Source organism: Corythoichthys intestinalis, chromosome 18 (assembly GCF_030265065.1).
Source record: "Corythoichthys intestinalis isolate RoL2023-P3 chromosome 18, ASM3026506v1, whole genome shotgun sequence".
Taxonomy (NCBI): Eukaryota; Metazoa; Chordata; class Actinopteri; order Syngnathiformes; family Syngnathidae; genus Corythoichthys; species Corythoichthys intestinalis.
This window is the reverse complement of record NC_080412.1, coordinates 112,522-124,675: the sequence shown is the minus strand read 5'-3', so window position 1 is coordinate 124,675 and position 12,154 is coordinate 112,522.

Below are 12,154 nucleotides of genomic sequence, written 5' to 3'. Positions count from 1 at the left end.
CAAATAATTTGCTGGGGCTATTACAGAATAGGCTTGGGAAGGCCTGTCTACCTACCAGGGGCAAGCAAGTAATTTGCTGGGGCTATTACACAATAGGCTTGGGAAGACCTGTTTACCTACCAGGGGCAAGCAAGTAATGTGCAGGGGCTATGAGAGAAAAGGCTTGGGAAGGCCTGTCTACCATACCAGGGGCAAGCAAGTAATTTGCTGGGGCTATTACAGAATAGGCTTGGGAATGCCTGTCTACCTACCAGGGGCAAGCAAGTAATTTGTGGGGCTATTACAGAATAGGTTTGGGAAGGCCTGTCTACCTACCAGGGGCAAGCAAGTAATGTGCAGGGGCAATGAGAGAAAAGGCTTGGGAAGGCCTGTCTACCATACCAGGGGCAAGCAAGTAATTTGCTGGGGCTATTACAGAATAGGCTTGGGAAGGCCTGTCTACCTACCAGGGGCAAGCAAGTAATTTGAGGGGCTATTACAGAATAGGCTAGGGAAGGCCTGTCTACCTACCAGGGAGAAATAAGTCATGGGCTGAGGCGATGAGAGAATAGGCTTGGGAAGGCCTATCGACCTACCAGGGGCACGCAAGTAATTTGCTGGGACTATTACAGAATAGGCTTGGGAAAGCGTGTCTACCTACCAGGGGCAAGCAAGTAATTTGCTGGGACTATTACAGAATAGGCTTGGGAAGGCCTGTCTACCTACATGGGGCAAGCAAGTAATTTGCTGGGACTATGACAGAATAGGCTTGGGAAAGATGTCTACCTACCAGGGGCAAGCAAGTAATGTGCAGGGGCTATGAGAGAAAAGGCTTTGGAAGGCCTGTCTAACTACCAGGGGCAAGCAAGTAATTTGCAGGGGCTATGAGAGAAAAGGCTTTGAAAGGCCTGTCTAACTACCAGGGGCAAGCAAGTAATTTGCAGGGGCTATGAGAGAAAAGGCTTGGGAAGGCCTGTCTACCTACCAGGGACAAGCAAGTAATTTGCTGGGACTATTACAGAATAGGCTTGGGAAGGCCTGTCTACCTACCAGGGAGAAATAAGTCATGGGCTGAGGCGATGAGAGAATAGGCTTGGGAAGGCCTATCTACCTACCAGGGGCAAGCAAGTAACTTGCTGGGACTATTACAGAATAGGCTTGGGAAAGCCTGTCTACCTACCAGGGAGAAATTAGTCATGGGCTGAGGCGATGAGAGAATAGGCTTGGGAAGGCCTATCTACCTACCAGGGGCAAGCAAGTAACTTGCTGGGACTATTACAGAATAGGCTTGGGAAAGCCTGTCTACCTACCATGGGCAAGCAAGTAATATGCAGGGGCTATTAAAGAATAGGCTTGGGAAAGCCTGTCTACCTACCAGGGGCAAGCAAGTAATGTGCAGGGGCTATTAGAGAATTGGCTTTGGAAGGCCTGACTACCTACCAGGGGCAAGAAAGTAATGTGCCTAGGCTATCAGAGAATTGGCTTGGGATTTAAGAGAATTGGCTCGGGAAGGCCAGTCGATCTACCAGGTATAAGAAAGTAATTTCCTGAGGCTATGAGAGAATAGGCTTGGGAAGCCCCGTCTACCTACCAGGGGGAAGCAAGTAATGTGCCTGGGCTATCAGAGAATTGGCTTGGGATTTAAGAGAATTGGCTCGGGAAGGCCAGGCGACCTACTAGGGAGAAGTAAGTCATGGGCTGAGGCAATGAGAGAATAGGCTTGGGAAGGGCAGTCTACCTACTAGGGGCAAGCAAGTAATTTGCTGGGGCTATTACAGAATAGGCTTGGGAAGGCCTGTCTACCGACCAGGGGCAAGCAAGTAATGTGCCTGGGCTATCAGAGAATTGGCTTGGGATTTAGGAGAATTGGCTCGGGAAGGGCTGTCTACCTACCAGGGGCAAGCAAGTAATTTGCAGCGGCTATTACAGAATAGGCTAGGGAAAGCCTGTCTACCTCCCAGGGAGAAATAAGTCATTGGCTGAGGCGATGAGACAATAGGCTTGGGAAGGCCTATCTACCTACCAGGGGCAAGCAAGTAACTTGCTGGGACTATTACAGAATAGGCTTGGGAAAGCCTGTCTACCTACCAGGGGCAAGCAAGTAATATGCAGGGGCTATTAAAGAATAGGCTTGGGAAAGCCTGTCTACCTACCAGGGACAAGGAAGTAATTTGCTGGGACTATTACAGAATAGGTTTGGGAGGGCAAGCAAGTAATGTGCAGGGGCTATTACAGAATTGGCTTGGGAAGGCCTGTCTAACTACCAAGGGCAAGCAAGTAATTTGCTGGGGCTATTACAGAATAGGATTGGGAAGGCCTGTATACCTACCAGGGGCAAGCAAGTAATTTGCAGGGGCTATTACAGAATAGGCTTGGGAAGCCCCGTCTACCTAACAGGGGCAAGCATGTAATGTGCCTGGGCTATCAGAGAATTGGCTTGGGATTTAAGAGAATTGGCTCGGGAAGGCCTGTCTACCTACCAGGGACAAGCAGGTAATTTGCTGAGACTATTAGAGAATAGGCTTGGGAAAGCCTGTCTACCTACCAGGGGCAAGCAAGTAATGTGCAGGGGCTATTAGAGAATTGGCTTGGGATATAAGAGAATTGGCTCTGGAAGGCCAGGCGACCTACTAGTGAGAAGTAAGTCATGGGCTGAGGCAATGAGAGAATAGGCTTGGGAAGGGCAGTCTACCTACCAGGGGCAAGCAAGTAATTTGCTGGGGCTATTACAGAATAGGCTTGGGAAGGCCTGTCTACCAACCAGGGGCAAGCAAGTAATTTGCAGGGGTTATTACAGAATACGCTTGGGAAGCCCCGTCTACCTACCAGGGGCAAGCAAGTAATGTGCCTGGGCTATCAGAGAATTGGCTTGGGATTTAAGAGAATTGGCTCATGAAGGCTTGTCTACCTACCAGGGGCAAGCAAGTAATTTGCAGCGGCTATTACAGAATAGGCTTGGGAAGGCCTGTCTACCTACCAGGGAGAAATAAGTCATGGGCTGAGGCGATGCGAGAATAGGCTTGGGAAGGCCTATCTACCTACCAGGGGCAAGCAAGTAACTTGCCTGGACTATTACAGAATAGGCTTGGGAAAGCCTGTCTACCTACCAGGGGCAAGCAAGTAATATGCAGGGGCTATTAAAGAATAGGCTTGGGAAAGCCTGTCTACCTACCAGGGGCAAACAAGTAAAGTGCAGGGGCTATTAGAGAATTGGCTTGGGATATAAGAGAATTGGCTCGGGAAGGCCAGGCGACCTACCAGGGAGAAGTAAGTAATGGGCTGAGGCAATGAGAGAATAGGCTTGGGAAGGGCAGTCTACCTACCAGGGGCAAGCAAGTAATTTGCAGGGGCTATTACAGAATAGGCTTGGGAAGGCCTGTCTAGCTATCAGGGAGAAATAAGTCATGGGCTGAGGCGATGAAAGAATAGGCTTGGGAAGGCCTATGTACATACCAGGGGCAAGCAAGTAATTTGCTGGGACTATTACAGAATAGGCTTGGGAAGGCCTGTCTGCCGACCAGGGGCAAGCAAGTAATTTGCTGGGGCTATGAGAGAAAAGGCTTGGGAAGGCCTGTCTACCTACCAGGGGCAAGCAAGTAGTTTGCAGGGGCTATTACAGAATAGGCTTGGGAAGGCCTGTCTACCTACCAGGGGAAAGCAAGTAATGTGCGGGGTCTATTCGAGAATTGGCTTGGGCTTTCAGATAATTGGTTTGGGATGGCTTGTCTACCTACCAGGGGCAAGCAAGTAATTTGCTGGGACTATTACAGAATAGGCTTGGGAAGGCCTGTCTGCCGACCAGGGGCAAGCAAGTAATTTGCTGGGGCTATGAGAGAAAAGGCTTGGGAAGGCCTGTCTACCTACCAGGGGCAAGCAAGTAGTTTGCAGGGGCTATTACAGAATAGGCTTGGGAAGGCCTGTCTACCTACCAGGGGAAAGCAAGTAATGTGCGGGGTCTATTCGAGAATTGGCTTGGGCTTTCAGATAATTGGTTTGGGATGGCTTGTCTACCTACCAGGGGCAAGCAAGTAATTTGCTGGGACTATTACAGAATAGGCTTGGGAATGCCTGTCTACCAACCAGGGGCAAGCAAGTAATGTGCTGGGGCTTTTCGAGAATTGGCTTGGGCTTTCAGATAATTGGTTTGGGATGGCTTGTCTACCTACCAGGGGCAAGCAAGTAATTTGCTGGGACTATTACAGAATAGGCTTGAGAAAGCCTGTCTACCTACAAGGGGCAAGCAAGTAATGTGCTGGGGCTATTCGAGAATTGGCTTGGGCTATAAGAGAATTGGTTTGGGAAGGCCTGTCTACCTACCAGGGGCAAGCAAGTAATTTGCTGGGACTATTACAGAATAGGCTTGGGAAGGCCTGTCTACCCACCAGGGGTAAGCAAGTAATGTGCGGGGGCTATTCGAGAATTGGCTTGGGCTTTCAGAGAATTGGTTTGGGAACGCTTGTCTACCTACCAGGGGCAAGCAAGTAATTTGCTGGGGCTATTACAGAATAGGCTTGGGAAGGCCTGTCTGCCTACCAGGAACAAGCAAGTAATTTGCAGGGGATATTATAAATTGGCTTGGGAAGGCTTGTCTACCTACCAGGGGCAAGCAAGTAATTTGCTGGGACTATTACAGAATAGGCTTGGGAATGCCTGTCTACCAACCAGGGGCAAGCAAGTAATGTGCTGGGGCTTTTCGAGAATTGGCTTGGGCTTTCAGATAATTGGTTTGGGATGGCTTGTCTACCTACCAGGGGCAAGCAAGTAATTTGCTGGGACTATTACAGAATAGGCTTGAGAAAGCCTGTCTACCTACAAGGGGCAAGCAAGTAATGTGCTGGGGCTATTCGAGAATTGGCTTGGGCTATAAGAGAATTGGTTTGGGAAGGCCTGTCTACCTACCAGGGGCAAGCAAGTAATTTGCTGGGACTATTACAGAATAGGCTTGGGAAGGCCTGTCTACCCACCAGGGGTAAGCAAGTAATGTGCGGGGGCTATTCGAGAATTGGCTTGGGCTTTCAGAGAATTGGTTTGGGAACGCTTGTCTACCTACCAGGGGCAAGCAAGTAATTTTCTGGGGCTATTACAGAATAGGCTTGGGAAGGCCTGTCTGCCTACCAGGAACAAGCAAGTAATTTGCAGGGGATATTATAAATTGGCTTGGGAAGGCCTGTCTTCCTACCAGGGGCAAGCAAGTAATTTGCAGAGGCTATGAGAGAAAAGGCCTGGGAAGGCCTGTCTGCCTACCAGGGACAAGCAAGTAATTTGCTGGGACTATTACAGAATAGGCTTGGGAAGGCCTGTCTACCTACCAGGGGCAAGCAAGTAATTTGCAGAGGCTATGAGAGAAAAGGCCTGGGAAGGCCTGTCTGCCTACCAGGGACAAGCAAGTAATTTGCTGGGACTATTACAGAATAGGCTTGGGAAGGCCTGTCTACCTACCAGTGGCAAGCAAGTAATGTGCTGGGGCTATTCGAGAATAGGCTTGGGCTATAAGAGAATTGGTTTGGGAAGGCCTGTCTTCCTACCAGGGGCAAGCAAGTAATTTGCTGGGACTATTACAGAATAGGCTTGGGAAGGCCTGTCTACCTACCAGGGATAAGCAAGTAATTTGCTGGGACTATTACAAAATAGGCTTGGGAAGGCCTGTCTACCTACCAGGGAGAAATAAGTCATGGGCTGAAGCGATGAGAGAATAGGCTTGGGATGGCCTATCTACCTACCAGGGGCAATCAAGTAATTTGCTCGGACTATTACAGAATAGGCTTGGGAAAGCCTGTCTACCTACCAGGGGCAAGCAAGTAATGTGCAGGGGCTATTAGAGAATTGGCTTGGGCTATAAGAGAATTGGTTTGGGAAGGCCTGTCTACCTACCAGGGGCAAGCAAGTAATTTGCTGGGGCTATTACAGAATAGGCTTGGGAAGGCCAGTCTACCTACCAGGGACAAGCAAGTAATGTGCAGGGGGTATTAGAGAATTGGCTTGGGATATAAGAGAATTGGCTCGGGAAGGCCAGTCGACCTACCAGGGAGAAGTAAGTCATGGGCTGAGGCAATGAGAGAATAGGCTTGAGAAGGGCAGTCTACCTACCAGGGGCAAGCAAGTAATTTGCTGGGGCTATTACAGAATAGGCTTGGCAAGGCCTGTCTGCCGACCAGGGGCAAGCAAGTAATTTGCAGGGGCTATGAGAGAAAAGGCTTGGGAAAGCCTGTCTACCTACCAGGGGCAAGCAAGTAATGTGCTGGGACTATTACAGAATAGGCTTGGGCTATAAGAGAATTGGTTTGGGAAGGCCTGTCTACCTACCAGGGGCAAGCAAGTAATTTGCTGGGGCTATTACAGAATAGGCTTGGGAAGGCCTGTCTGCCTACCAGGGGCAAGCAAGTAATTTGCTGGGACTATTACAGAATAGGCTTGGGAAAGCCTGTCTTCCTACCAGGGGCAAGCAAGTAATGTGCAGGGGCTATTAGAGAATTGGCTTGGGAAGGCCAGTCTACCTACCAGGGACAAGCAAGTAATTTGCTGGGACTATTACAGAATAGGCTTGGGAATGCCTGTCTACCTAACAGGGGCAAGCAAGTAATTTGCTGGGACTATTACAGAATAGGCTTGGGAAAGCCTGTCTACCTACCAGGGGCAAGCAAGTAATGTGCAGGGGCTATTAGAGAATTGGCTTGGGAAGGCCAGTCTACCTAACAGGGGCAAGCAAGTAATTTGTCGGGGCTATGAGAGAAAAGGCTTGGGAAGGCCTGTCTACCTACAAGGGGCAAGCAAGTAATTTGCTGGGACTATCACAGAATAGGCTTGGGAAGGCCTTTCTACCTACCAGGGGCAAGCAAGTAATGTGCAGGGGCTATTAGAGAATTGGCTTGGGAAGGCCTGTCTACCTACCAGGGGCAAGCAAGTAATTTGCTGGGGCTATTACAGAATAGGCTTGGGAAGGCCTATCTACCTACCAGGGGCAAGCAAGTAATTTGCTGGGACTATTACAGAATAGGCTTGGGAAGGCCTGTCTACCTAACAGGGAGAAATAAGTCATGGGCTGAGGCGATGAGAGAATAGGCTTGGGAAGGCCTATCTACCTAACAGGGGCAAGCAAGTAATTTGTCGGGGCTATGAGAGAAAAGGCTTGGGAAGGCCTGTCTACCTACCAGGGGCAAGCAAGTAATTTCCTGGGGCTATTACAGAATAGGCTTGGGAAGGCCTGTCTACCTACCAGGGGCAAGCAAGTAATTTGCTGGGACTATTACAGAATAGGCTTGGGAAAGCCTGGCTACCTACCAGGGGCAAGCAAGTAATGTGCAGGGGCTATTAGAGAATTGGCTTGGGAAGGCCTGTCTACCTACCAGGGAGAAATAAGTCATGGGCTGAAGCGATGAGAGAATAGGCTTGGGAAGGCCTATAAACCTACCAGGGGCAAGCAAGTAATTTGATGGGACTATTAGAGAATAGGCTTGGGAAAGCCTGTCTACCTACAAGGGGCAAGCAAGTAATGTGCAGGGGCTATTAGAGAATTGGCTTGGGAAGGCCTGTCTACCTACCAGGGGCAAGCAAGTAATGTGCTGGGGCTATTCGAGAATTGGCTTGGGCTATAAGAGAATTGGTTTGGGAAGGCCTTTCTACCTACCAGGGGCAAGCAAGTAATTTGCTGGGTCTATTACAGAATAGGCTTGGGAAGCCCTGTCTACCTACCAGGGGCAAGCAAGTAATTTGCTTGGGCTATTACAGAATAGGCTTGGGAAAGCCTGTCTACCTACCAGGGGCAAGCAAGTAATTTGCTGGGACTATTAAAGAATAGGCTGGGGAAAGCCTGTCTACCTACCAGGGGCAAACAATTAATATGCTGGGGCTATTCGAGAATTGGCTTGGGCTATAGGAGAATTGGTTTGGGAAGGCCTGTCTACCTACCAGGTGCAAGCAAGTAATTTGCTTGGGCTATGAGAGAAAAGGTTTGGGAAGGCAAGTCTACCTACCAGGGGCAAGCAAATAATGTGCTGGGGCTATTCCAGAATTGGCTTGGGCTATAAGAGAATTGGTTTGGGAAGGCCTGTCTGCCTACCAGGGGCAAGCAAGTAATTTGCTGGGGCTATTACAGAATAGGCTTGGGAAGGCCTGTCTGCCTACCAGGGGCAAGTAATTTGCTTGGGCTATTACAGAATAGGCTTGGGAAGGCCTGTCTACCTACCAGGGACAAGCAAGTAATTTGCTGGGACTATTACAGAATAGGCTTGGGAAGGCCTGTCTACCTACCAGGGAGAAATAAGTCATGGGCTGAGGCGATGAGAGAATAGGCTTGGGAAGGCCTATCTACCTACCAGGGGCAAGCAAGTAATTTGCTGGGACTATCACAGAATAGGCTTGGGAAGGCCTTTCTACCTACCAGGGGCAAGCAAGTAATTTGCAGGGGCTATTCGAGAATTGGCTTGGGCTATAAGAGAATTGGTTTGGGAAGGTCTGTCTACCTACCAGTGGCAAACAAGTAATGTGCAGGGGCTATTAGAGAATTGGTTTGGGAAGGCCTGTCTACCTACCAGGGGCAAGCAAGTAATTTGCTGGGTCTATTACAGAATAGGCTTGGGAAGCCCTGTCTACCTACCAGGGGCAAGCAAGTAATTTGCTTGGGCTATTACAGAATAGGCTTGGGAAAGCCTGTCTACCTACCAGGGGCGAGCAAGTAATTTGCTGGGACTATTACAGAATAGGCTGGGGAAAGCCTGTCTACCTTCCAGGGGCAAGCAAGTAATGTGCAGGGGCTATGAGAGAAAAGGCTTGGGAAGGCCTGTCTGCCTACCAGGGGCAAGCAAGTAATTTGCTGGGACTATTACAGAATAGGCTTGGGAAGGCCTGTCTACCTACCAGTGGCAAGCAAGTAATGTGCTGGGGCTATTCGAGAATTGGCTTGGGCTATAAGAGAATTGGTTTGGGAAGGCCTGTCTACCTACCAGGGGCAAGCAAGTAATTTGCTGGGGCTATTACAGAATAGGCTTGGGAAGGCCTGTCTACCTACCAGGGACAAGCAAGTAATTTGCTGGGACTATTAAAGAATAGGCTTGGAAAGGCCTGTCTACCTACCAAGGAGAAATAAGTCATGGGTTGAGGCGATGAGAGAATAGGCTTGGGAAGGCCTGTCTGCCTACCAGGAGCAAGCAAGTAATTTGCAGGGGCTATGAGAGAAAAGGCTTGGGAAGGCAAGTCTACCTACCAGGGGCAAGCAAATAATTTGCTTGGGCTATTACAGAATAGGCTTGGGAAAGCCTGTCTACCTACCAGGGGCAAGCAAGTAATGTGCCTGGGCTATCAGAGAATTGGCTTGGGATTTAAGAGAATTGGCTCATGAAGGCTTGTCTACCTACCAGGGGCAAGCAAGTAATTTGCTGGGACTATTACAGAATAGGCTTGGGAAGGCCTGTCTACCTACCAGGGAAAAATAAGTCATGGGCTGAGGCGATGCGAGAATAGGCTTGGGAAGGCCTATCTACCTACCAGGGGCAAGCAAGTAACTTGCTGGGACTATTACAGAATAGGCTTGTGAAAGCCTGTCTACCTACCAGGGGCAAGCAAGTAATATGCAGGGGCTATTAAAGAATAGGCTTGGGAAAGCCTGTCTACCTACCAGGGGCAAACAAGTAAAGTGCAGGGGCTATTAGAGAATTGGCTTGGGATATAAGAGAATTGGCTCGGGAAGGCCAGGCGACCTACCAGGGAGAAGTAAGTCATGGGCTGAGGCAATGAGAGAATAGGCTTGGGAAGGGCAGTCTACCTACCAGGGGCAAGCAAGTAATTTGCAGGGGCTATTACAGAATAGGCTTGGGAAGGCCTGTCTAGCTATCAGGGAGAAATAAGTCATGGGCTGAGGCGATGAAAGAATAGGCTTGGGAAGGCCTATGTACATACCAGGGGCAAGCAAGTAATTTGCTGGGACTATTACAGAATAGGCTTGGGAAGGCCTGTGTGCCGACCAGGGGCAAGCAAGTAATTTGCTGGGGCTATGAGAGAAAAGGCTTGGGAAGGCCTGTCTACCTACCAGGGGCAAGCAAGTAGTTTGCAGGGGCTATTACAGAATAGGCTTGGGAAGGCCTGTCTACCTACCAGGGGAAAGCAAGTAATGTGCGGGGTCTATTCGAGAATTGGCTTGGGCTTTCAGATAATTGGTTTGGGATGGCTTGTCTACCTACCAGGGGCAAGCAAGTAATTTGCTGGGACTATTACAGAATAGGCTTGGGAATGCCTGTCTACCAACCAGGGGCAAGCAAGTAATGTGCTGGGGCTATTCGAGAATTGGCTTGGGCTTTCAGATAATTGGTTTGGGATGGCTTGTCTACCTACCAGGGGCAAGCAAGTAATTTGCTGGGACTATTACAGAATAGGCTTGAGAAAGCCTGTCAACCTACAAGGGGCAAGCAAGTAATGTGCTGGGGCTATTCGAGAATTGGCTTGGGCTATAAGAGAATTGGTTTGGGAAGGCCTGTCTACCTACCAGGGGCAAGCAAGTAATTTGCTGGGACTATTACAGAATAGGCTTGGAAAGGCCTGTCTACCCACCAGGGGTAAGCAAGTAATGTGCGGGGGCTATTCGAGAATTGGCTTGGGCTTTCAGAGAATTGGTTTGGGAACGCTTGTCTACCTACCAGGGGCAAGCAAGTAATTTGCTGGGGCTATTACAGAATAGGCTTGGGAAGGCCTGTCTGCCTACCAGGAACAAGCAAGTAATTTGCAGGGGATATTATAAATTGGCTTGGGAAGGCCTGTCTTCCTACCAGGGAGAAATAAGTCATGGGCTGAGGCGATGAGAGAATAGGCTTGGGAAGGCCTGTCTACCTACCAGGGGCAAGCAAGTAATTTGTAGAGGCTATGAGAGAAAAGGCCTGGGAAGGCCTGTCTGCCTACCAGGGACAAGCAAGTAATTTGCTGGGACTATTACAGAATAGGCTTGGGAAGGCCTGTCTACCTACCAGTGGCAAGCAAGTAATGTGCTGGGGCTATTCGAGAATTGGCTTGGGCTATAAGAGAATTGGTTTGGGAAGGCCTGTCTTCCTACCAGGGGCAAGCAAGTAATTTGCTGGGACTATTACAGAATAGGCTTGGGAAGGTCTGTCTACCTACCAGGGATAAGCAAGTAATTTGCTGGGACTATTACAAAATAGGCTTGGGAAGGCCTGTCTACCTACCAGGGAGAAATAAGTCATGGGCTGAAGCGATGAGAGAATAGGCTTGGGATGGCCTATCTACCTACCAGGGGCAATCAAGTAATTTGCTCGGACTATTACAGAATAGGCTTGGGAAAGCCTGTCTACCTACCAGGGGCAAGCAAGTAATGTGCAGGGGCTATTACAAAATAGGCTTGGGAAGGCCTGTCTACCTACCAGGGAGAAATAAGTCATGGGCTGAAGCGATGAGAGAATAGGCTTGGGATGGCCTATCTACCTACCAGGGGCAATCAAGTAATTTGCTCGGACTATTACAGAATAGGCTTGGGAAAGCCTGTCTACCTACCAGGGGCAAGCAAGTAATGTGCAGGGGCTATTAGAGAATTGGCTTGGGCTATAACAGAATTGGTTTGGGAAGGCCTGTCTACCTACCAGGGGCAAGCAAGTAATTTGCTGGGGCTATTACAGAATAGGCTTGGGAAGGCCAGTCTACCTACCAGGGACAAGCAAGTAATGTGCAGGGGGTATTAGAGAATTGGCTTGGGATATAAGAGAATTGGCTCGGGAAGGCCAGTCGACCTACCAGGGAGAAGTAAGTCATGGGCTGAGGCAATGAGAGAATAGGCTTGAGAAGGGCAGTCTACCTACCAGGGGCAAGCAAGTAATTTGCTGGGGCTATTACAGAATAGGCTTGGCAAGGCCTGTCTGCCGACCAGGGGCAAGCAAGTAATTTGCAGGGGCTATGAGAGAAAAGGCTTGGGAAAGCCTGTCTACCTACCAGGGGCAAGCAAGTAATGTGCTGGGACTATTACAGAATAGGCTTGGGCTATAAGAGAATTGGTTTGGGAAGGCCTGTCTACCTACCAGGGGCAAGCAAGTAATTTGCTGGGGCTATTACAGAATAGGCTTGGGAAGGCCTGTCTGCCTACCAGGGGCAAGCAAGTAATTTGCTGGGACTATTACAGAATAGGCTTGGGAAAGCCTGTCTTCCTACCAGGGGCAAGCAATTAATGTGCAGGGGCTATTAGAGA